At 33.8% G+C, this 26,467-nt stretch overlaps 1 protein-coding gene across 4 annotated transcripts in view; it reads left to right on the plus strand.

Moving 5' to 3' along the window:
* The window catches only part of LOC119067177 (cAMP-specific 3',5'-cyclic phosphodiesterase), a 224,503-nt gene that overhangs the window by 91,623 nt on the left and 106,413 nt on the right, over window positions 1-26,467 (plus strand). The window contains exon 1 of one of the 4 annotated variants that reach the window (XM_037169990.1): window positions 25,883-26,328. The exons of the other annotated variants lie outside the window; for them this stretch is intronic. The gene's annotated coding sequence lies outside the window, so the exon portion shown is untranslated. Of the gene's footprint in view, window positions 1-25,882; window positions 26,329-26,467 lie in introns of those variants that run through there. 4 annotated transcript variants of the gene reach the window in all.

A 26,467-nucleotide genomic window follows, 5' to 3' on the forward strand; every position in this document is an offset into this window, starting at 1 on the left:
TTATTAGAAAATAGCAGGAAGTTGGCGCAAATGGCAACAGGTAAATTGTTAATTAGAATGTAGGAAGTTAAAAGCAATAAGTTTAATGTTTCATTCGCGAATAAATTCGCGACTGGTTGTGTACGAAATTTATTCATTGAAATTTATACTAATTGACCTTTTGACTAATAAGTCTGGTCCAAGGTGATTTCGAAATGTCGAATGTCACCCACAATAATTAAGAACAATCCTTTAATTAAGAACATTAGATCGATTGCTTATACAGTGAAAACGAACATGAGACATGTGACAATGATGATCATTTCCCAATAACCAGATCTATAATCCATCTTTTAAAAGCCTCTCCACTTCTTCTTTTCTTCCTCGCTTCTTATTAATTTAAATATGACAACTGGGACATAACGTGTTATGGACAGCGGCAACAAAAATATGAGATGAATTCCGGCTAGAATGATGTATTAAACGTAGGGAAGTAAAAGATGCTACGTGAAATGTTCACTTAGGATCAAAAGAAGTAAAGTTGTTTATGCAATAAACATCATAGCGATAGAATCAACCTCTTTTTTAATGCAAATTTAATGAACTCTAGATGCGAGGGTATCAAATATTCGGTTGTTTTAAAAAAAAAAAAACTTTCGAAGGGTTTAAGCATACCTTACTTTACAGAAAAATTACTATAATCACATTTTAGGTGATACGAATCCAAGACAAGTGAGATTTCCAGCGGATTGTTATTAAATATAAGTTGTGAGGGCAGTGACAGTGGCATGATTTTATTACATTTTTAATTGAAATGGCTTAGTGCATACTTCCGGCTTTTTGTTTTTGCTCGCTATGTACAGGTGAACAATAAACCCAAGTTTGACTTCCATTGTTACATAAGGTATTTGGTCGAGAGTTGGATGTTGGAGAATCTAAATATTTTGAATTTCGAAGCGTTAATACCTGAAGCCTATTCATAGAAATGAGCAAATATCACTTTTATAGTGAAGATTGTCCCTTTGGCATCGTAATTAATGAAAAGTAATATTTCTTGTGACAAAAAATATCTTCCTTTAACAAAATTTTATCTTCGAAACTGTTTGTTTTATCTCCACTTTTGGATTTCACAACTCCCTTTAATTGCGATACGTAATTAATCAATAATTAATTAATTTTAAATGGATTTTCGCATTTAAATTCAATGTTTCCAGTACATCAAGGCTCGCATTATGGTGACTGTGGTTTGTGGTATTTCATATAATATCGACAGACCGATAGTTTGGTGGTATTAGAAACTTCATAGCAAAAATCACGGTATTCGTGGAACGTCATTTGTGGAATAATTTTTTTAACATGTAAAGCTACTCACGGCTACCGCAACTTTCAGCTAAAAACCTTAGCTTCGATGATATCAAGTAGATTATGCCAAAAATATGATTTCTGGCATAATGACCTATTGACATCTCTATGGCTTTTTTTAAATTTCAAATACGGTTGATCCTAATCACCGACACCAAAAATATAAAATAAAGAAGTTAATTGAATTTTGCTCTGCGTGCACTTCACAAAAGAATATTTAATTGACATTAAATTACATTATTTAAATTGAGTGAAAAACCAACGTTGAATTGAAACGTTTAAATTGTCTCATAAGCTAAAAAGAAGTGGGTCGCATAATAATAAAATTAAAATTGTGACACAAAATCAAATTCATTCATTAAGAATGTATATAAACCATTTGAATTATCGAGCAATTTTTTTTTTTTAAATTTGTATGAAGCACACACGAGATGTGCAAATGTGAAAATAATAATAATAATGAAGTGCCTGGCACTGTGCCACAAATATCCTTAAAAACTTAAATACCAAAAATGTATTTCAAAAATAGATTTGTTTTTCGATATTATTTCTGAAAATAATAAGAAAATTTATTTACAAATACTCACCGGTTTGTATAGTCGGAAAACATTCAATGAATTGGCTTACAGTGAACTGCGTCCGCGATGAATCACACAGATGGTATTTACTAGAATTTACGAGAATTTAGGAAATGAGTATTATTATCTGAAAATGTGACCGAATGATGTGAAAACATCAACTTCTTTGTTTCGACGAATCTAAAACCAACAAAAATGCGGACTTCTTTTTCATCTGTTAACGATGCATCGTGATAGCAAAATACATGACGCGATGGCCAATGAAGTAAAAGATTATATCTTCCATACAACAATAACTCAATAAATATTTGCATTACAAGGTGTTCGTGCGTATGTAGAATCCATTTAAATCAAGTCAACTTGGACCTTGGACTGTTTACGCTACTATGAATATCGTTTGTTGACATTCCCAAAAGCCCATTTTTCATAATTTTCCGATTGTGCTTTCGGAACATTGTGCGTGCAAAGAGTTTTTGTACTAGGGTAATATCCGGATATATACTAGTTGTCTGACACCTATTGCTCTTTTGATAAACGTTTTTTTAAGAACAGTAGGTGTCAGACTACATGTCCGGAGACTGGTGGGCCCATCCTATTGACTTGTTTGATTTGATTTGTTTGGTTTTAGAACTGACTAACACTAACATCCTTGTAGGACCGATAACAAGTGCAGTCTGTAGACGTATGTATTAGTCGTATTAGGGTTACGTCATGCGAGTCATTCAGTGTGTACACCGTTGCAGGCACCAAACACACTGCGACTAGCTTGTTTGTTCTCTTTTGCACTCTGCACTTGCCTCCTCAACTTTGAGCATGCATTAATACACTCAAATTATTGATTAGTCAACATAATCTAACGTAAAATATCTCGTACAATAATGCCCTGCCTGAATGACAAGTGATGAGTCAATGAGTCGTTGCAAAGTGTAAAATGTGTAATAAACTTTGAAGCAGGGCCTATTTTTAATTCATTAAATTCATCAAATTCTTGAAAATTTATAAAATTCATTAAAAATCTTGAAAATTCATGAAAATTCATGAAAATTCATGAAATTCATTAAAATTCATGAAAATTCATGAAATTCATTGATTTTCATTAAAATTCATTAAATTTCTTTAAGCTTCATTAAAATTCGTTTCCGTTTCAAATTTGTTGGAAAATAAAAAGTTTAGCAAAAATTTATCCACGCAGGGCTAAAGTGAGCTTAATAGGTTTATCAGTATCAATTTTTTTCAAATTCAAGCTTTTCAAGTAGTTAGAGCTGTACTCTAAAAATATAGGCTTTCACGTTCGTCTTTCTTATATGATTAAGAATAGAAACGGTGTTTTCCGCAATGATAAAGATACTATTCGCAAGCGACGTAAAATACAATTTTTCCTTACAATTCACATGTGAAGTTGCGTAACGTAAAATCGTATGACTTATTATAGCTTATAATTTCTACTTTTTACGTCAAAGTGTAATGAGGAATTATGAAAAATTCGAAGCAGAACATTATTCTAAGCAAAAAATTGTTCTACGGAACGCCTCTAAAATGAACAGTTTTTATTATTTCAAAATTGAGTTTTACGTCAAATTTAATTTCAAAAACTTATCAAATCTTTAATCTCCAATTAGACAGTTTGCGCAAATGACAAATAATTATTAATAATAATAATAGTCAACTTATAAGTTAGAAATTATAAGTCACATCTTCATACGAGAAGTTCTGGAAGTTCACTAGTAATTTCCAACTTATAAGTTGACTTTTGAATTATACGTCATTCGCGCAAACTGTCTATTATAAGTGGAAATCGAGATTTCTGTAAAATATAACATAATGAAATTGTATTTACGCGGTTTTTGTATACAGACATAAAGCACGTCAACCATTTCCGCATAAAGTTTATTTAGGCGCCTCTGAGCCCTTTTCAGCCAATCCGCCCGATGCGCCTTTTGGTAGCCACTGTATACGACTCACGATTTCAACTAACCGATTTATCAAACAAAGCTCTAAGTACAAATTCTTTTGGTAACATGGTGATGAAAAGTTACATTTAGATTTTAAGGCGTGGTGTAATCTGGCACACGATGCAAAAAAAAACGCATTTTTCTACTACGTAAAATGTGAACTCGCACACAATTTTTTAATACCAACATTTTGTAAAAGGAGTCATAAAGTCGATGACAGGGCTAAAAAGCATTTGCAGCATTAAACTTACGCGTGTGAGTTCACCTTTTACGTAGTTCAAAAGTGCGTTCTTTTTGCACTGTGTGTCAGATTCCCTGATGCCGATTTTAAAGGCTAGAAAATATTTAAGCAAATGTTTGAAGTAGCTTCATCGAGGCTGTTTAGTGTGAACATCTAGAGATCCGATGATGCTCGGAAACAGATTGAATCTTTATTTACAGGTCATAAACGAGTTGTAACTAACGTAGAATTAAGATATTTATTTTATTTTGTAATTAATGAGAAATCCTGGAAATACTTTCATATACAGCACTGTGATCACAATTCTTGAAAATTCATTAAAATTCATTAAAATTCATCAAAATTCATTAAATTCATTAAAATTCATTAAAATTCATCAAATTCATCAAAATTCTTTAAAATTCATTAGAAAATCTGAAAAATAGGCCCTGCTTTGAAGCAAGATTATTTTACGATAAAGCCTGCAAAGCGTTTGTATTAATACGTCATAAAAAAGTTTTGCAGAGTCTTTATCGTTCTTCGTCTTGGAGCGTGTATGTTTTTGTATACAGCACTACACGTGACGAAAACTCAAGATCAATCTTGAATATATTATATTACACAGAGTCGCAAGACTCGTACGTACTAACAAATTGACCGATCAAAAGAAATGAAGGATTCAATAATCATATTAGGTGTTGTGCTTGCTGTCGATGAAAAAGGTATTATAGCTACTCAATTACAAACCTGGACAATGAACTTGTTACAGATTAAACTGTAAAATGATTTTTTTTTGTATGTTTAACGTTTATGTTGTTGAAACAATTTTTCATTTTTTATTCAAATTTATATTCTACGTCGAGCCGCAAAAAGAGTTTACGTTCAACTGACATTCGATGTTCGACGAAGTGCATTAATGCGAGGTAATTTTTATTTATTTTTCATTTGTGAATCAAGACCGCTTGTTTGAAATATTTATTTTCTGTTAAATTTATAGCCCCGGACATCTATAATAGAATTAATTAATTTTGATTAAATTATGCACGGGCTTAAACAGAAATTTAAATTCCACGGTGCACCTAAATAGTATGAATTCATATATCTACCAACGAAAATGTTATGTCATTAAACCAAAGTATTACGCACAAAGTATCCACTTCGTCAATGCAAAAATGACGGTTAATTGAAAATGTATATGCATTTAATTGTTCTTCCACCTTTTTCATCATTATTAATTCGTCCAGTGATATGTGATAATTAAAATGTATTTATGAGTTTAATTATCCGAATAAATATGATTCACCATTAAATAGAATATCATTAAAATTGAGAGAGAAAAGTCTGATCAAAAATGTGACTTGTGAGTTATATGAACATGAACTGTGCTACAGAGAGAGAACTGTAAGAAGCGAAAATTCAAATCCAATTCATCATGTACATACACATACGTACTTACTTTACTTTACCGGCGCTACAGCCACTTGTGGGCTTTGGCCTGGTCGAGAATCCGGTTCCAGCGTGCCCGGTTATTTGCTGCACTTTGCTAACCTCTTATTCCCAGCGTCCGAAGAACGTAAACGTCAGACACGATACCAGCTGTCAGACATGTCGAAAAATATAGAATGAATTGAACGAATGCTTTTCATGTAAAAACCAGTGAATTGAATGCAGTTAACGTCAATTAATTGACGTTAAGGACTGTTTGACGAAAGCTAAAGTGGGGTTACGTGGACGGGTACTGTATAATGAAAATGATCTATAGCGTTGTTCTCATGTAGTTACGCATGTGGAATGAATAGAGAGAATCGCATTGAAATTTTTGCCTCTTTTAATTGGCACTTGGGGTAGAAGTGGGCGACACCTTCCGACAAAAACATGACTTACGGAACAACAAAAGAAAACGTGAATAGCAAAGATCATTTTCTGTCAAAATGTATGAACAAATTTAGTTTTTATCAGCTCTAATTAAATTGTTGCCTAGTAAGTTACTGCATCCAGTGTTATTTTGTGTGTAATTACAATGGAAATGAGTAAAAATTTACTTCGATTGTGTAAACATCAAAGGAATTGAATAAACTAGATAAAACCGAAATCCTCCATACATTTTGAAAGAAAATGATCTTTGCGTTCTCTTGTTAGCAGAACCTCACACACCGATACAGTACGTAGTGGTAATCGACGGCAGACTGTCGAAGAACTTCATTTCACAAGGTAGACAAGAAAAGCTCACAAACGATACAGCTTTTAGTATAAGTATCCCATAGTTGAAAGAAAAGGGCTCTGCGATAGCCAACGTTGGTAATACGATCGATTGTTCCAATTAAAGTTCAATTCTGTAAAATGTTACGATTCATCTTCCGAAGCAAGCGAATTTGGATACAATATTGTAACGAACTCGTTTCCAAATATTATCTTTATGGAGACATTTTAAGCTTTGAAAATAGTTCAAATTGGAAAATACTTTTCATAATTTCTGGTTATGATCGTCAAAATTATGATATTTCGTTACATTTCTATACGTTGAATTATGTGTAGTTCACCCAGGAACTATTTTTGGCCAAACATTTTCCTAATTTTCCCTTATTTTCCTTAGTTTTCTTTTTAAAAAAATATTTAAAAAAATGGAAAAATGTATGAAAATTTAGGAAAATGTGGAAAATATGACAAAATGCTTTCGCAAAAATAGTCACTGAACTCATCACAATGCATAAAATGTCCCAAATTGAAATGATTTTCACTCGTTTTGTTAATTCATTTAATTAACCACCGACCTCATTCAATTTCTCGGGTCACATGAACAACAATGGCATTGTAACGGGATAGCTGGAACGACTCTCCCATAATCACACCATGAACTCTAAAAATAGTTAACCGTTGGTTCACTTGCGGTGATTCTATGCAGTGTTGATTGGTTTCTTAATTATATATCTCTGTATTGTGTTTGTTATGATCATTTTCATTGGACCTGAATTTACGATTTTACCACTTACATGCAACATTGTCAGTGGACGATTAGTCCCATTTCTTAGCCGCAAAGTGCAACCACAATCATTGCCTTGAAAGGCAATGAATTACAAACTCGGTGCTCTAAATAAATTTAACGCAAGATTAGTAGAAGATGATTGTATACATGTAACAAGAAAATGAATCCAATAAACTAATAGACGAGAAAAACTTGGTCTATTTATATCAATTTATATTGCGTGTATCATGGTATAATCGCTGGATTTGTTATTTCGTTTGTTTTAAGTATCGCCTAATTTTTAATGCATTGGACAATCCATTGGATGATTGATGTTTTTATAAGTTATTTTTAATCGACGTAAAACACCATTCTAAGCACAAAAAAAAATTGTTCTAATTGTCTCAAAAATGCACCAATTTTTGTTATAAGTTCGTTTAAACTTCGAAACGTACAGCCGCTCATGTAAAAATTCCGAAATGGTATGGCGGCAGTACATCTTTTATTTTACACTGTTTTAAATAATTCTACTAAATATAAAAGTCAGAGCGCATCGCTTATTATTGTCGTCGTTGTCAATAACTGATACAATTACACAATGGGGTACATCGAGAGTGTATATACTGCATCGGGACATTATAAAAGATTCTATATTTCGTAGCATTTACGTAAAAAATTCAAATTCAAATGGACAATGTTTGCATAACAGAAAACGCCATCCAAAGCCTTGATTAAGATTCATAATTTATCAAATTAAAAAAAACCATAATTATTACACAGCTTTGCTAAAAATTTGTTTTGCATCCTTTCTCATTATTGCGGTTGAAGCTCGGACTAAAATGAAAGAAGAAAGAACAAAATTTACAATTTAATTAAGATGAACCAATTACGAATTAATTAGGGCGAAAATCATTACTTTCTTCAAGCAATGTTCTTGAACACTCGCAAAAAAAATCATTTTTAATCAATTGCTAGGATTGGAAAAAGCTGTTTTAATACAAATGTTGTACGAAAAGCTTCTTTAGTGACTGACCAAACTGTTAATATGTTTCTTCGTAAGTGTTGTTTAAAAGCTTTGTAAATCTGTTGGCTTGACTTTGAAACGTTTGGAAGCTTTACATATTTTCGAAAATCGGAGATTTACTTTGTATAGATGTCGCTCTGTTTCACCACTATGATTCCTTGTCTAGGTTATTATTTTTAGTACACGATATAAAACAAAGTGAACGTTCTGAATCTAAATATGAGGTTTAAGTCATAGACTTTGATGAGGTCAATAAACACACGAAAACGAGGCTTTTCATCTTTTATCCCGATACCATTACATAGGATTGATGATGGTGGTGGTACTGGTGATGATGATGATGATAAAACAACAGATGACCAATGGAGTAACGTTCAACTTTTTATCAAAGCTTCATTAGAAAGCTCATTCTGAGTGTGTTGGCTTCTGTTTCTTCTACTCAAGCTTGTAAAGCTTTTTAATTCTCGATCCGAATTATTTTACAAATAAATTTTCATGTCAGATGGAGTAGGTGTAACTGTATAAATTGTGATGAACTCTATTTTGGTTTTTTTAAAGCATTTTCACATTTAAAGAGTTTTCTATGACTTACGGGTGATTTTATCATCAGATTAGATTTTATTTATTGGTTCCAAGGAATATTGCAATGCAATTCATATAAAATACGGGGTAGGCCCCTTTTACAACCAAAATTGTTTTATGCAGAAACAAAGTTTCGCTGAACAGTAAAACTCTACTTCCACTTTTTCCTCACAAGTCCAAAAATTCTAACTGTCAATCATCGTTTAAATAAAAATTTTGGACGACGAACGTATCTTAACTGTACTAGCAAGCTCACTTATTTGCTCCTGGTTCGGAAATGCTGTTCCAAATAGTCTCAATCGATGCCACGCCAGTGTTGCATATTCCACCTGCAGGTAGCCGACGTCGCCAATCTCATAGTGTGCATGTGTTTTTACAATTTGCAGTGTCCCGAGATAGTTCCAATTTGTTTCCGTAAAACTGTTTTAGAGAAATTTAGGAAATACTTGGTCCTTTTATGAAGATCTTTGATTGTCTGCAGTTGTAAAGGTTCTTCCATCCGTTTTTGTGATTTTTGGAGTATGTCGCTCTAATGATAGTCCTTTGTATTCTCCGTATGTTTCGGCTTGAGTTATCGATGAGTGCCTGTTCAGGGAGCAGGATTTTTGTATTAGAAAATATTCCCGCTCCAGGTCCGATTGTCGTCTTAGATCAATCTGTAAACTCAGTTACGTCACTAGGATCTTATAGACTGACATTGCTTTCCCATTCTTCTCTACTGGGGATAGTGAAATCAAAAAAATATTGTGGAACACATTGGTGGTGCTCATCATTAGCTCTGGAATTGTTTCCGATTTTCCGTTTTTCAGTTTCAGTGACGTCGTCAACGCTTCACGTTCAATAAATAAATCTATTGGTAAAACTGACAGCATCACTTCTAAAGCTTTTCGTGGAGTTCACTTCATAAGTTTATGATGAAGTGAACTAATTGATTTAATTGATTTTTTTAAAGCTTTAATGCAATTGAAAGGCGGAAATGAACTCTTTTCGGCATGTCTTACCTCATCCAAGAATTGAGTGAAGTAACAGCTATTTTCCCAACAAATGTTTGAATTTTCGCAAAACATTTAAAAACGATTAACCCTTGGCGAAACCGAGGTTGACAACACACCTTGTTATGATATTTTTTATCGCATAGGATTTGTATATATTGTTAGTGTAAAATTATTTCACTTAGAGATCTTACAAGCAGAATTATATCCCTAGCGGGTAATATATATTATCTGTCATTAAAATATTTTGTGTGTGGAGTGCTATTACAGTCCCGGACTGGCTGTACTGGGCGATCGGGCGATGTCTGTTGCGCCTTTTGGTTACCAGTCCGGCCCTAGTGCTATAGCTGTGGCAGCTATTCTAGATTTCCATGATCTATCTGTTGAAGGTGAGATTTTTACCCATTTTTAACAGAGTGCAGTGAAACTCTCGTAATACTTACACATATCGTACACACTACAGTGAATGACAGAAATGCAAAATACGATATTCCAGTCATATGAATTCGTATCGAAGTAAGGCGTGTAGGTAATCGGATTTTCCAAAGAGTTCCGTTTTCTGCGATAATTCTATCACCCGAATGCCAGTAGTATCCACTAAAATACTTGAGATGCGAATAGTCAATTCTTGTCTTCCTTATTATGGTATCGGCAAAATATAAAAATAAAAGTCCGAAATTATTTATGTTTATCAAATCTACCATTGGGTAAAAAAGAAATGTATTCAGAAGTCAGCAGAAAATGATAAATATCTAAGCTAGTCGAAATAAATTATTATATTTCGAACACGACTGAATGTACGTATACCATCTTCAAATCCACACCAAATCATCGAGAGGAAGTCAATACTTTCATTCTACAAAAAAACACATTTCTATTATGTTGACTATTTCGATTTTCTGTTGCTGCAATTTGAATTCAGTAAAACGAAATCGAATCGAAACACTTTTATCGAGAGCTGGATAGCATAAAAGAAAATAAATCGTCGAGATAGAATTCCCTTGTTACGGTGAAAAGATCGTTAACGATTCGAAAATACTTTGAAAGTGTTTACCAGCATTAGTTGTGGTTGACTAAGTTGTACTTAACTTTTTCGTAATATTTCTCTGTATGTGATTACATATTCCGTCTACTCTGCTCATTTCACAACCCGAAATTTATATGAGGCATAACGTAGTTTTGACGCGTGCCTACGTATATATAGGCACTATATGTATATGTAATGTAACATATAACATTTCCATCATTTTCCAATTCATATTCCAGCTGAAGATGGAACTTTCAATATTTAGCAGACTTTCCAAGAAAAAAAGGCAGAAATGTGGCAGTCTAATCGATTGCAATAAATATCGATTGTGACGAATAGTTTTTTTGCCAGGCTATGTCAGTGAGTAATGTAGGTCACTGTGCAAAAAAATGGTATTGGATGTGATTGTCATATGTCTCTTATCAGTTGAAAAGCATTTCTGTTATATGGTACAATCAGTTTTTCAATTTTGGTACCTTTTCTCACATAATCGATTTTATCGTACATCCAGGGACTATTTTTGGTACAACATTTACCCGAATTTTCCCAAGAATGTGGGAAAATCTAGGAAAATTCCAGAAAATATGGGAAAATGATTTCCCAAAAACAGCCTCTGTGTGCATCTATCTATACAATTCGGGTAATGTTGGTGTTCGGACAAGTAATTGAAGATCAAAATACGAAAATGTCCGTAAGTCCATGAACGATTTTATGGTATTGCTTAGTCATCTCAGATTTAGTTTATTTCATCTTCAAATGTGAAAACTGCGTGAAACTGCGTGAAAAAATATCGGTTTTGATAACATGTGCTCTTAAAATTTTGTGCTCTTAATACAGTAATATATGGACCCCCTACCATTTCACTAAGAAATTATGAAGCCTTTAAGCTATGAAAGGTACTTGTCTTATCAATTGGTTGCGCTGGCATTCCAGGCATTCAACTCAAGCGATTTCATACAAAATTGCGGTGTAGATGTACTCTCGTTAGTGAGAAACAGTGAAGCCGAGAAACGTTTCTGTCTCGATAAACTACCACTTTCCGAAGATTTCAAGTCTTCAATATTGAACAACCATCAACAGTCTTCTTACCAACCAACTTACACAGCAAAGGAAAATGCAAGCTCATTCGCAGCGAGTTGCAAAAACAACAATACGACGACTGGTGCGCTCTCCCCACGAAAGGACGTGGCGTTGCTCAGTTCAGTGACTACACCGCCGCGAACAAGTGGTAGACAACTAAATTCTACGTCCGAATGGACCAACGCAATTAAGATGACTGGTAACGTCCTCACAGTAAGAACAAACCCCAGAAATGGTCAAGGCAATGGCCGTTGCAGACACTGACGAGTTTGAAACGTTAGGACACATCCTTGGCAAATGTCCGCGTGGTGAGCTTTTACGTAACAATCGTCATCACAGCATCAGGTCCCTATTAGCAACGAAACTCAGGGTGAGAGGCTGGATTGTTTTGGAGGAAGTGGCATGCATAGACATCAATGGCGTCAGCAGAAGAGTCGATATTTTCGCATACAATCCGATCTCGAATAGAGGTTTCATCATCGACCCGACAATTAGAATGGAATCAGACATCGACCAATTCAACTCCGTCGATCTCGAAAAGAAAGAAATTTATGAACCTTGTATCCCGTATTTCAGCTCAAAGTATAACATCGCCAATATAGAAGTGATTGGGCTGTACGTCGGTGCCAGAGGCACGTTGTCGAAGTGTTTTGTGCAATTTTTAAAAGACTTTAAGATCCATTTGTCAGTGATAGAGACAATAGTATCCGTCGTTCTAAAGGTCGGTTTGATTTGTAATCTACATTTGTACTCTTAAACATTTAGATTCATTTAAATACAATTTAGGCTGCCGAAATTGGCGCTTTCTGATGATTATTTTTATTCCAGCATCTTTTGTCATTTCACTAGTTAGGTTGCCTCTTCTCTCTTCAGCTAGCTGTACACTGTGTGATGTTGAAGACAGCGTCCGTTGCACTTTCTCGTTGCAACGTTAAAACAACCACTAGGAGTGTCTTAGTGTGATCCAACAATTCGCAACGTTAAAATGAAATCTCCACGAATCCGAATCCATGTTTCATGAAAATTTTTTGTCTAGAATACTGAGTCATTAGGCTACTTTGTGTAAAAGCAGTGTCAATAAAGGCGAGACCTTGCTTATAAATCAGCTTACGTAATTACTTGGACATTGTTGGTTTGTCAAGTGAGTAAACAAGCCCCTGTCTTCACTTTGGCTATAAAAACTTCCCGTTGGTCAAAATGACAATGTCGATTACATGAACGTAATCTACTATTCTTCCCTTAACAAAAGTAACTATTTGATGACGTCGTCATTTTGGTTCTTATATTTTATTCAGATGAGCATCCGGTGTTCCGTTTCTCAATTTAGAGATTTTTCCTGTGCCGAGAACTAACTCTTGGATCTATTAAATTGAAAAGTTTTGTATACTTTAACTGAATTTCTATTATACAATCCTTTGATGTTAGGTTAGATGTACAAAACGTACATATGATATGGTGATATTAATAGCACGTTTATGGGTAAGTTAACATCGTCGCTATCAATTTCACAATCCTTGTTATTTCGTGCTTGCGGTATAGTTAACTTGTAGATTTATTCGACTGTGCGACATTTCAAACTTCGTAATGTTGCAATTTCATTTTACATTAGAAGTATCTAGCTTCTTCTTTTCGTTTACATGTTTTAAATGGACGGATTATGCAAAGTGCGATTGTGAAAATCGATACGAACAGAATATGCTGAATGGTCTGCCAGAATAATAAAAGTGTCTACCTAAAGTAAACCGATTACGCTCAGCTATCGCAACTCCATACAAGTATCTCTCCTTCCTCCATTTTTTCAATTTATTTAAAATTTCAATATTCTTTCTATTCCATTCAAATTCCGTTGCATATGACTATCGCATCGTACTGTTTTCAAGTGAAAACATTTCTTTTAAGCTGTAGATATGGATTTCCTTTGTGGTGGTGGTAGTTTGGCGTAGATATTGCGATAGAAATAAAAACAATCACTTCCTAGATAAAGACACATGTATTGGAAACGGTTATTAAACTATAGCAAGTAGGAATGTGAGCATCCTACAGAGAAACTTTAATTTGATGTGATGATATGGCGGCTGTTGGGTTCTGAGGAAGCCCAGGCTGCCATATCTCTGAAACAAGGGAATTCCGTCTATAATTGTCTATTCATTTGTACTTTCCTTTAACTACTACGTTAATAGTAAATGAGGAATTGACACAAGAAAGATTTTGAAGAGAACCTAAAATTTTGGTCATGTTGATGACTTATTTTTTTCCCTCGTGTCTAAAGTGGATTATTATAACCTTAGGGATGCTAAGTAAATTGACTTTGGGCTGGTCAGCTGCGAAAGAAATACAAACAATGAGCATGGAAGTGGTAAGACCACAAGAGCACACGTAAGCACTGTGTGTTATTGAGTGAGCCAGCTGGTAAAACAGCTGAAGCAAACTTAACTTACACGCAAATTCGGTTGATATTACCTATTGTTTTCTCAAAACTAGACGGAGCAACATATTATTGTAGGCTAGTATCGTTGTTGTAGAGTCCAATGGGGACCTTGTAGCGAGAAAATGTAATATAAACCTGAACAATTTGTAACTTGACTATCTGAAGACAAGACTCATTCATTACACCTCAATGCATATGATCCATATTTTTGATTTTATTTTGATTCGTCGATTTTTTGATTGACTAAGTCAAAACGTCGCTCATATGGAATTCTTACTAGAGCTGTTAATAAAATCTTAAAATTGATGCATTGCATCACATTACGTCTCCTCTCTAATCTAGACTATTACACACAGACACGTCTGTAATAAATCATCCAACAACCATAAAAATATAAATTTTAAAATGTGCGATACGTCCATATAATAACAAATGAAAAATTTAAATCTGGATAGTAGCCTTATCTCTTTAACCTATAATGTTGTACGTCATCGATCCGTGTCGCAATGAAATCCATTTAAAAAACTCAATTTTATTCCAAATTGCTTCAGTTCACGTTAATACACGCTTATGGTGTGGTAATCTGATAGCATTTATGTTACACAATTTTTTTTTGTCAGAAATAAAAACCGTTTCCTAGAATAGCATGGGTAATACCTTTACCACAACGTTTAGATGAATAAATTGGAGATTTATGCAAAAGTTTATTTAAAAGGATTACGCAGCAAATTGATAGTCATGCCAGTGTAGATGAAATGGACAAATCTACTGATCCCATCTAGTTTGGTTGTAATCAAAATATCTTGTTTGTCGATACCCTTTGTTAAATTTATGCCAAACTAAACGAATATGACTGACCAAAATAGACTTATTGTAACAAATGGGTTATACAAGGACGATATTGTAGTCAAAATGAAGAGAATGATGCAACGGTGTTGTAATCGAGTTGAAGAGTTTTTTTTAGCAAATGCGAGATAATCGCCCATCGGACAACATAATCTTTTGTCCCAGAAAATCCAACTATATCAAAAATTAAATTAAAAAATGTGGCTGCAATGGTCATGATTCAATGGTTTTGCTTTTTTTTTGCCACCACCAACCGCATCAACCTTTGCAAATATGATCATATTATATCAAAAATAATGGAGTTTTGGTATTTATCTCCAATATGGGCGAACATTTCGAATATGCGCAGGATATTCTGTCCTATTAAAACAAGAAAAAAGTGAACAAAACCGAGTCTCATCTGTCCCAATCCCATGCTATTTGTTGTCATGGTATTTCTGCGATTCGTTTAGCCATCACTAGTCCATCATTCAGGTGGCCTGCCCATCGGTTTCGTGGATACCTCTGCACAGTTTGTTTTGTCCATAGGTCATTCTTGTCTGTATTCATTTTATTACAATTCACGAGTCCGTTTTGTTACCGAATCCGATTTATTATTCTGTACCTCAGTAAAATATGCCCTACATAATTCGCTCCATTGAAACCCGATTCATTACATTTCATCGCATACAATACATATTGGATTTACATCTATTCAATTCAATTTAATATGAATAATTTTTTTTTCTCTTTATTTTCCAGGTGAGTATTCGGAGTGGATTCATCGTCAAGTTCATTTTTTTAGTTTGGAACTCTTCTACCAATTAGTTGATTAGTAGATGGATAATCATTTGTGAGTATGCAAATTACTATTTCGCCAGAAGAAAGTAACTTGGAACAAAGTTGATTTGATTAACCTTTTAATGGCTTTTGTTGACTAGTACGAAAATCTATTACTTCGTTATAGGAGAATATAGTTCTGAGCTCAATTGATAATGTTTAATCTATTCCGATACGGGATGACTACATGGTGACTGATTATTGATGAGTAAGTATATGTACTGCTACAACAATAGTCAATACTCAACAATAGTGCGTCTGTGACTTGCTTTCAGTTTTGACCAGAGAAATGATAACAGATGGCGTGGTCATTTCTATGGTTTTGACAGCCAGTACTTTCGTTATTTTCTTGTAGGTATAAGGTGATATAGTGTGAGAATATAAAGAAGTGATATTTTCAACGATTACGATCCAATTGATGTTATTCATTACACATGTGGTATTCACGTCAATATGCAATAAAAAAGTCAATATGCATGTGCAATAGGCATACATGACACTGGTAATACATGTGGAATGAAAAAAGAGAATTGGATTGTAATTTCATGACTTTTTTATTTCCTCCGCCTGTAACGTAGATTTGTACATTTTTGTGTTGTTTTTATTGTGAACAAAATTGATGGGAGCCAGAACCCATTTGGAGCTCGATTTTATGTGCTCTCTTGTGTCCTGTATCCGTACATAAAGATATCCCATTGAACGTGTTCCGTTCCGAAGAAGTCGGTCGAAAAATTAATTAGAGCTACTTGAACGAATCAATTACACAATTCGATCCGGTGCGGTAATGCATTGAATTCCAAATCGGTAAAACCTTGTTCGAAACTTCAAACATTCACATTCTCAAGTCCTTTCAGACTATTGTGAAAGTTAAACGTGAATTGAACCAACGTAATGGCACGGAATGTGCTCAATGTGTGCGTACGGAATCTGAAAAAGCCATTACGTAGCATCCTATCGGTGAGTAAATCGTTTGAGAATATCTGGTTATTATCTGGTAATTTCAGTTGTTTCTATTACGTGTACCATTACGTTGGGTAATGAATAGCACGCATGCATATAATACTATGTGGTCTGGTCTGTACACATTACACATAATGCTATATGTATGTTGAGGGTGAATAATAAAAGAAAATGAACCAAAGTCTCATTTTATAAACATCACTAAAAAGTATCACGTGAATTTTCCCATTAACCCATCCGTAGGTGACGTTTATCAAGCGAAGTGTACATTTCCACACTAGTAAGCATATAAGTGCTATCATGAGGTTGCTTTGTTACAGGCAGGTTTCCTCTGACGTCCTTCAAAATACGTACAATAATAAACAATTTACATAATATAAGTTGCGGCGTGGCGTGTGTATGGCGACAATAAAAACCAGATTTTTTTTTACAGTGGCCAACTTTTAATTTTGTGCATTATTTTGATTCAGCTGGTCCATGTAAACAACCAAAGCCAGTTAATTCTATAATCAAAAGTATATAACGATGGCAACAGTTTGTTATTTTTTTTAAATTAAAATTTTAAAATTTAGTGCTGTATCGACGTTACCTTCTTCTCTTGTATATCCATGGCACAAAATACCAACCAAAGCAAACATTTGCATTAAGAAAACAACTAATACACTCTCTTTAGTTTTATTGGTAGCGATAATAAACAAACCACTGTTGCCATTTTTATCTACTCCTGATTATAAAATTAACTGACTTTGTTTGTTTGAATGGACCAGCTGGTCAAACAGCTGAATTAAAATAGTGCACACAATTGAAAGTCGGCCACTGTATTAATAACAAATGTAAGTAACATCAGAGTTTTCAGTTGTAGATATAATTTTCCGTAGACAAAAAAGTATAATCAATAATTTGATGTCAGTGATGACGTTGTTCTTTTCATTTTATTTATGCTAAATTAAACGTTCATGACCTCTGACAATACATGCATATACTGCAAACGTGAAAAGGGACAGATGTGAGTTTAAATACTTATATGTGGGACACACAAAAAAACAATATTAATAATAGATGCAGCTAATGTAACACTTTACTAAAGTGGAAAAGTGATTCATATTTAATTAAGTTTTTTTCTCTGCTCAATGCTATAAATATAATTTCTTTTTATGAAGCAGACGCTTTTGATTGCTTTTTACTTAACAAATGTCATGTTTGGCCCGAATTAAACCAGATGGTTTCCTTTAGTCGGTTTTTATTAGAGTGCACTTATACCATACTAGTGGAGAACTAGTAGTTACGATTACCAGTAAACTTAATTTATACTTTGATTTTGCGCGTCGAAAATATGTTTATGCGTCACAAAAATATTTCGCCGTGAAAGAGCTCGTACAGTAATTCTTCATTAAGTTTAAAAAATACATGTCGCAATTTTTACAGTGAACTTCACTGGACATTACTGTACGCTCTTTTTGAATGCATCCACAACGTAAATAGGCAAAACATTTCACGCGTCAAATAACGCATGAGAGTGAAACTTTTTTCTAACTTTTCCTTTGTAGTCGGCAAATCAATTTTCAAGTTTCTAAGAATTTTTTGTCTGCGCTCCTGTAGAGGGACACTTCGTCAAAAGTCATATGAAGACATTACACCCATGTCGCATATAATGTACACGATATTACAACTTTCCATATGGTTTGACAGATAAAATGTCAAGTAGATACTGTCAAAAGTGCAAAATTGATGAAACATTGTCAATATATATTGGGATTTGCGAGGGGTGGCTCACGGATTACGCAGGGATTCACGTGATTAACCACTGATTAACAAGGTCAAAAATCGCCAGTCAGCTACAAATCTTGATTTTTTAATTTATAACTGTCCCAAGTAATCACGGTTAATCGCTGTTTTAAATTTTGCGTAATCAATGAATTTCGGGAATGAATTTGACTAAGACGGTAATCTTATCTGAATCGAACTGGTCGGCATATATAGGTCATTCAATTTTTACTGTCTTGGATGCACTTTTGTTTTATTCATTTCCATAGAATTTTGCTGCAGTATAAAGCGAATTATTGTCGGCGGTATAATGTTATCATCAGTGGTGGCAAATTAAACTAAACGTGACAGTAGTTATTTACGTACAGTCGAAGAAATTTAGTTTTCGGGTTTTCCAAAGGTATTAATCTTATTTAACCCACACTTTATCCCACAACAATGGAATCCACAAATTTAAATTTAGTTAACTCAGCGGTCGCAATGACGGCGCTGCAGTCACGATTTCAAAATGTGATATAGGGTGGATAAACTAAATTTTGGTTTTGGTTACATTTTCTCTTGGTTTTTAATTATTACATCAGGCTTCTAAATTAAGAGTACCTTTATGCAATATAAACCGTTTGAGTTTGAAAAAAGATGTTTTGTATCAGTGAACGATATAGGAAAGCGTTCAGTACGTCTCAACATACAAAAGAACGTAAAATATAATTGAACATTTAGCCACCCTACGTCCGTCATCGCTTCTATTGTCTTCAAAAACATATTGTGTGCTTGTCATGATATGTATCAGACGTTTGTTTATTTATGTGTCTCATCTAAAATGCTCGGCAGCAAAATTTTGATCATTAAATTCAACGGCAAAATTGATCAAAATGTTAAAATAATTGTGAATAATAGTGAAGTTAATGTGGTTTTGTTTTCTCTTCATAAAGGAATTTGCATCAGTTCGATGTAAAGTGCGGAGCACCATTAGAAAAAAAAACTTGTCGCTGAAGAATGATCAAAAAGTTGCTGGACGCAATAGCTTCAACTAATGCTTTGCAGGATATAGAATCAAAATTAGAGAAACACCAAGAGCCGTCCATTTGAAATCTTCATCATCATCATTTCAACTAAAGGCTTTTTTTTAACGAAACGGAAGTTCGCTCGCAGATTCGGATCGGAACATCTCATTCGTTTTCGCTAAAGCTCGTAGCCGTCATTAATCATGATTCCCATGAAGAATCGCCAAAAATAAAAAATTGGCAAGGGATGAAGAAACGCCGGCAAAAACAAAGAATGATAAATTTGTCTTTGTTGCGTTTCTTCACACTTTGGCGATTCTTCGTGGTGATTAAACAAATCCTTGGAAATTTATCCTGTTACGAAATTTATCTAAAAGGCGTTATTTGTTCGAAGCTAGTGAATCTATCCTTTTATAAAAGTTACGAAAAGCTGCCTGGTTCGATCCTAAGGAAACTCTTATTTTACGTCAGGTAACGGCATCTTGTTCGATCCTAGGGAATTCATACTTTAACGAAAGATCCCGAGGACACTATCATTTTACGAAAGATAATGTAGAGACATTTCAAAAACGTATTTTTACACTTTGGCGTTTCCTCACACTCTGGCGATTTTTCTCTTCACACTCTATCGATTTTTCTTGGCAATTCATCATTATGGTTGATTTGTTAAATCAACAAGAAAAATCGCCATAATGTGAAGAAAAACCAAGAAATATCGCCAAAGAGTAAAGAAACTCCAAGGATCATAGAGAATTGAAAATTTGTCTTTATGGCGTTTCTTCACACTTCTGAGACTTTTCTTGATGATTTAACAAATCAACTAAATATGATGAATTGTCAAGAAAAATCGCCAAAGTGTGAAGAAACTCCAAAATATGACAAATCGCCAAATAATACAATATTGTCGATTTGACTATAACTTTTATTTAGAAAAAGATTGTACGGGACAGTATGTACTGCATATCATATAATTCCTCTCTCTTGTGTTTATCTGTGTTCTACGAAGCCAAAATATAATTTCGGACTACAAGTAAACCGTCTCGACTGCCCAGTAGTTATTTTCCTAAGTTCCTAATGAGTGCAAAAAGGCTATTTCAACATTAGTTAGGAAAGCATAATTTTTATGTGAATGTTTCTGAGGTTTTCCATCTTAATATTTTCATGAAGTTACAAATAATCCACAGAAAATTTTATTACCCTAGAACGAGGTCGGAAATACATCAAATAAATCAAATAGAAAACAGACTTTGAAATTGTTATTTTGTCTAAAAGTTGATATTAAAATTCTTTGGAAATCGTAAATCGCATAATTGCATGAGCAGGCATCTCAGGATTATAAATCAGGAACTTTGAAGTTCGTCATATATTCATATTCTTATCTTATTCCTGACCAGATTCTGTTTTCATGATTGAGCTCAATCATGAGCTTCACTTATACAAAGAGTTGAATTTATTTCCTATGCCAAATTGTAATTTGGCGAAAATAATGTTCCGAATCTGCGTTTCGTTTAAAAAAAAGCCTTTAGTTGAAATGATGATTGTGAAGATTTCAAATGGATGGCTCTTGGGGTTTCTCTAATTTTTATTCTATATCCTGCAAAGCATTAATTGTAGCTACTGCGTCCAGCAACTTTTTGATCATTCTTCAGCGACAAGTTTTTTTTTCTAATGGTGCTCCGCACTTTACATCGAACTGATGCAAATTCCTTTATGAAGAGAAAACAAAACCACATTAACTTCACTATTATTCACAATTATTTTAACATTTTGATCAATTTTGCCGTTGAATTTAATGATCAAAATTTTGCTGGCCAGCATTTTAGATGACACACATAAATAAACAAACGTCTGATACATATCATGACAAGCACACAATATGTTTTTGAAGACAATAGAAGCGATGACGGACGTAGGGTGGCTAAATGCTCAATTATATTTTACGTTCTTTTGTATGTTGAGACGTACTGAACGCTTTCCTATATCGTTCACTGATACAAAACATCTTTTTTCAAACTCAAACGGTTTATATTGCATAAAGGTACTCTTAATTTAGAAGCCTGATGTAATAATTAAAAACCAAGAGAAAATGTAACCAAAACCAAAATTTAGTTTATCCACCCTATATCACATTTTGAAATCGTGACTGCAGCGCCGTCATTGCGACCGCTGAGTTAACTAAATTTAAATTTGTGGATTCCATTGTTGTGGGATAAAGTGTGGGTTAAATAAGATTAATACCTTTGGAAAACCCGAAAACTAAATTTCTTCGACTGTATCTGTTTTGTAACGATTGATTTTAAAAATAACTTATATGCAACGAGGTCATTTTAAAACTTTGTTCCATTTAAGGGCATGTTCCGTTGAAAACGTGTCTGTTTTGGAACGTTGATTTGAGGTAAGAGAACGAAATTGCCTAAAATTAATCGGCTGAAACAGATGCTTAAATAGCTAATTAGTCACATGGGACTACGTAAAAAAAATTCAACTCATTGTCCCCTTGACTACGACGTAAATGTGTGTTTCCCTTTTTCGATGATAAATTTCCCTTCCACCTTTGATAATTGTTTGTACAACTAAAGTCTACCATTTACGCAGAGCTGAACGATATTCACACCATATAATTGACAGAAATTCCCAATTTATATGGATATTTGCAACTTGATATGTCACACTTCAAACACAGATGATACTTCAGTGGCAATGAATATTCAAAGTTAATGAAAATAATAACACTGTGTCGTCTAGCACATGATGGAAACTGTCTAAATTGTCTGTGAGTATAAACTGTCTCTGTAGGTATAACATGGATGTAGTATATGTGTTGTGCTTTGCAAAATAGTCTTATCATCGTTTCCATCATTTGTATTTTATAATTTGTAACAGCAAAAGCGTTGACACATCTAAGCTTAATTGTCGGTTCTACAATATCTTTTCGCCTTTTATATTCGCTGTTGCAGTTGTAGCATATAATTCTATAATGACTGGCTTCCGATTCATGCATTGCTCATGACCTTTAATTTGAAATTACTTATCGCTTCATAAAGTTGCTGTGTCGTCGTACGGATTTTCACGTTATTAGACTTACGATTTTATTGTTACATTTTGATCAGTCGAATACAATTTTCAGAATATCTCTCAACATTTGTAACATGGCTTTTTACTGCAGCTTTCTCCGATAGGGTACTTCGAATTAGCTTTAACGACGAAATGTGCCGTGATTAATTTCGATTGCGACGCCACTGTAGACATAATAAACTGCAATAAAAAAAATTTATCTGCCACCAGACATTGTAACTTTCCCACAAGGACGTAATTTTCAAACATTCAAGGAATCCTAATGTAGAAATTTCTTGATGAAAATTGCAGACATAATTAAAATTCTGTGATAATGTTCAATTTTTCGCCAACGAGCGAACAACTCTCGGAACAACTGTAACAGTTACATTCATTTAAATATTCTTGTCGAAAGTTGTGGCTGCAGGCAGGTAACAAAGTTTTATTTATTCACAGCACACCTCATTTTACAAAACTAAAGAATGTCAACGTCTGGTGTATATGTTTCTCTTAAATTTATGATTATGATCCTAATTCTCTTAAATGGATTGGACATATACACTCTCGTATCTAATAAATCCTATGATTTATGTGAGTACGTGAGAATCCATTTCGTTTTGAGTATGTTCAATGCAGTACAATGTCCGCGGTATAAAGTCACATTTTCAGATTTATTGTGGTTGGTGTTTCATTCCTGTCCCATTTCGATTACAAACCAAAACTTTAACATTTTTACAAAAAAATTATCAAATTTATCGGATCTATATTCGTTCTGTGTTGCGGATTTGAGGAACTCGATTAATAAGTCGTTCATAATGCTGAAAAGAAAGATTTCGAAAGAATTTCAAAATTGGAAATAGTTTGCAATTGTTCAAGTGAATATTTCTTGGAGATACGATAGTGTTACTGTTGTTGGAACACATTCACCGACGCTTTGTAGCGCATGTACAGAATGTACAGTTTCGATTTAATTTCATGTGGAACGGTTTCTTGTTATAATTTTGTGTCTGTTGTAGCGATTTCTTTCTTTACAAAGGTTGAAAGAATTTCAAACTCACAGGGCAAAATTTCTGTTGTCCCTACAATCAAGCATTGTTTTAGGTATATTCAGAATTAAAACGCTCGAAAGCTCATCAGTATCACAAAAATTTATGAAAAAGGAATTTACGAACATGGAGATGCGATTGATTGGCAACTCTGGGTTACAATAATTAAATATACTACGGCCTTTGCTCAAACAATTTTTCTTGTCCGTGGTACGAAATCTTGTACTAAACATAGATTTTAGTATGTAAGAGAGGCAGAGAGACCGATAACAGAGTTGGTCTTTCATTTTTGTCGCTGAAAATTGACAAACAGATCGATGACCGACAAAATGATCGGTATTAATAAGAACCTTATTTGTTGTATCAGTGATTCGACAGTCAATGGAAGAATCTGGACACGGAAAATCCGTGAATTTTGATAAAGGCTGTGTAACTTATAATATAGCTGTAGTTTTTATAATATAGCTGCATAATATAGCAACATATTCTGTTAATGTTGGTTATTTACATGCAATATGAGTTACACAACTATATTATGGATTACAGAGCTACATTATGCACCGTGGACACATTTTATAGCTAGGATCTGCATATTGTAGCTGTGTACTCTATATCATATTTGACGTATGAAAAATATAGCTGTGTGCTGCATATGAGAAAATGTATGGGGCCATGCATTCAAGTCGGACTCAATGTTAATATACAAACAAAAACTGTTCTAAAATTTCTTGGCTGATTGTAATGAAGCTTGATGATCAGATTACAGTAATACCTTTTTAATATAGTCAGAATCCGTAGAAACACAGACGAATGAGAATATCAGAAATTTCACTGCATTAGAAACGAATTAGTTAATTAGCCAAATCGTAAAAACCAAACTCGTCATTTCACAGAAAATAATTGAATTCGTGATTCTTCGCGCGGTTTCAATTCATTTTCCTTCAGAACCTAGAACAATCCTTGTAGTGTTAAAGCACAAGCAAAATTAGCACATCGGCAGCATAGATGACGGTCGGATTCTCAGGTTAAGCATCAATCGGCGCGGTTAGTACTTAGTGACCGTAAAATTCATGAAAGTTTGGAAAAAAAAATTTTATTTCTCGTGATAGATTTGAAATGTGCCTCACAGCTATAATATAAATTACACAGCTATTTTAACTGTAGTCTTCGCAATATACATTACACAGCTATATGCCAAAAAATTGGGGTGCTAAGTCCACTTATAGCTCTCACACGCATATCAGGATTTTCCGTGGAGTTTGTACAAAACTGTAGCATTTTTATTTGAATGTAATCTATTTATCCATGGTTTGTCTTGTTAATCTAACTCCCATAGAACGAACACGATGTCATATTTTTTAAAGTTCGATGTCCGATGTGTCCTAACATATTTCCTAAATTCCGAAAAATTCTTTAAAAATGCCTAACAAAATCCTGAAATAAATTTTTTTAAGAATTTTATGGAATTTATAACAATTTTATTCAAAGCATAAGATATGGTTTTCATCAATGAGGTCAATATTTCACTTCGAATTCGTTTCAATTCGCAAATCTTTCAAACTCTCTGTATTATGTAAATCACAAAATCTTTTCTTTAAAAAAAAGTCCTGCATCGACACGAGAAAAAAATATAACGAGACACTTAGCACGGCCAATACTTGACTCAATTGTAAATAAAACCATTTATAACATTTCATCGTAAAATAGTAGCGGTACCGTTTAATGAATTTATATGAATGGGGATGAAATTGCTGTTCACCCAATTATTTACGCAAAGTGTTTGTCATTTACATGTTTTTTATAACCATTTATTCATGCATTAAAATGCATCCGAACAAATTCTGCGGACTGTGAGAATTTATTAATTCTAAATTTAAATCCGTTTTGTTGCCGCTTAAATTATGCCACTGAAAAATTACATATCTCTTTCACACAGATAAATTATACCTTTCACTATTTTGCATTTTAAGATATCCAGAACAAAATTCAAACTATCCAGAACGAAATTCAAACTATGTTACGCACGGTAACAAATGTAGAGCGAGGTACCCTCAAATCGTTAAGCACATTTCTTTCGAACTGAATTTTATCTACTAGACTTTATGAGTATTTCTACTATCACATCAAGAAAAAACAGCAACAGCACCAAACTCTTTACTTCGGTGGTCAGTTTACATCGACAGAAAAAAATAACCAGAACGTATATAAAAAAAAATCAAAGTAACGTCCAACGAAACCAGTCGAAATAAAATCAAAACTTCCATAAGCACCCATTTCCATTGCTTATACCCATTTTACTCTCCCATAATATAATGATCATTGGCAAACCCTATTATCAGACGGATGAAAACATCTTTTTTTCATTTTCACTGTTTTTCACTCGGTATGCGTAGTACAACATCTAAATTTAACGAAACCCGCGCTGCTATTTTGCTACCTACAATGCGCCATGGTTAGTCTCAAATGCTTCGTTCTGGGGTACACACCACGTGTATGAGAGACGAATTTATATATATTTTTTTGTGTATGTTCACCGAAAAAAAATATATCGGAAAGAAATTGGTGCTCACTCTCAGATAACTCTTCGGTCAATAAAGTATACACACAGTTAAATTCGAAGCATTGAAATTTGAGTTTGATTCGCTGTTTGTAATTAATCGAAGTTTTATTGTTTGTTTTATCGCTTGTCGTGTAATTGTTATTCGTTTGATTGATTAAGGGATACTATATATTAAATGTTCTGTTTGAGGAAGAAATAAAATAATAAAAAAAAAACATTTTATTCATA

This window comes from Bradysia coprophila (assembly GCF_014529535.1).
Source record: "Bradysia coprophila strain Holo2 chromosome X unlocalized genomic scaffold, BU_Bcop_v1 contig_12, whole genome shotgun sequence".
NCBI lineage: Eukaryota > Metazoa > Arthropoda > Insecta > Diptera > Sciaridae > Bradysia > Bradysia coprophila.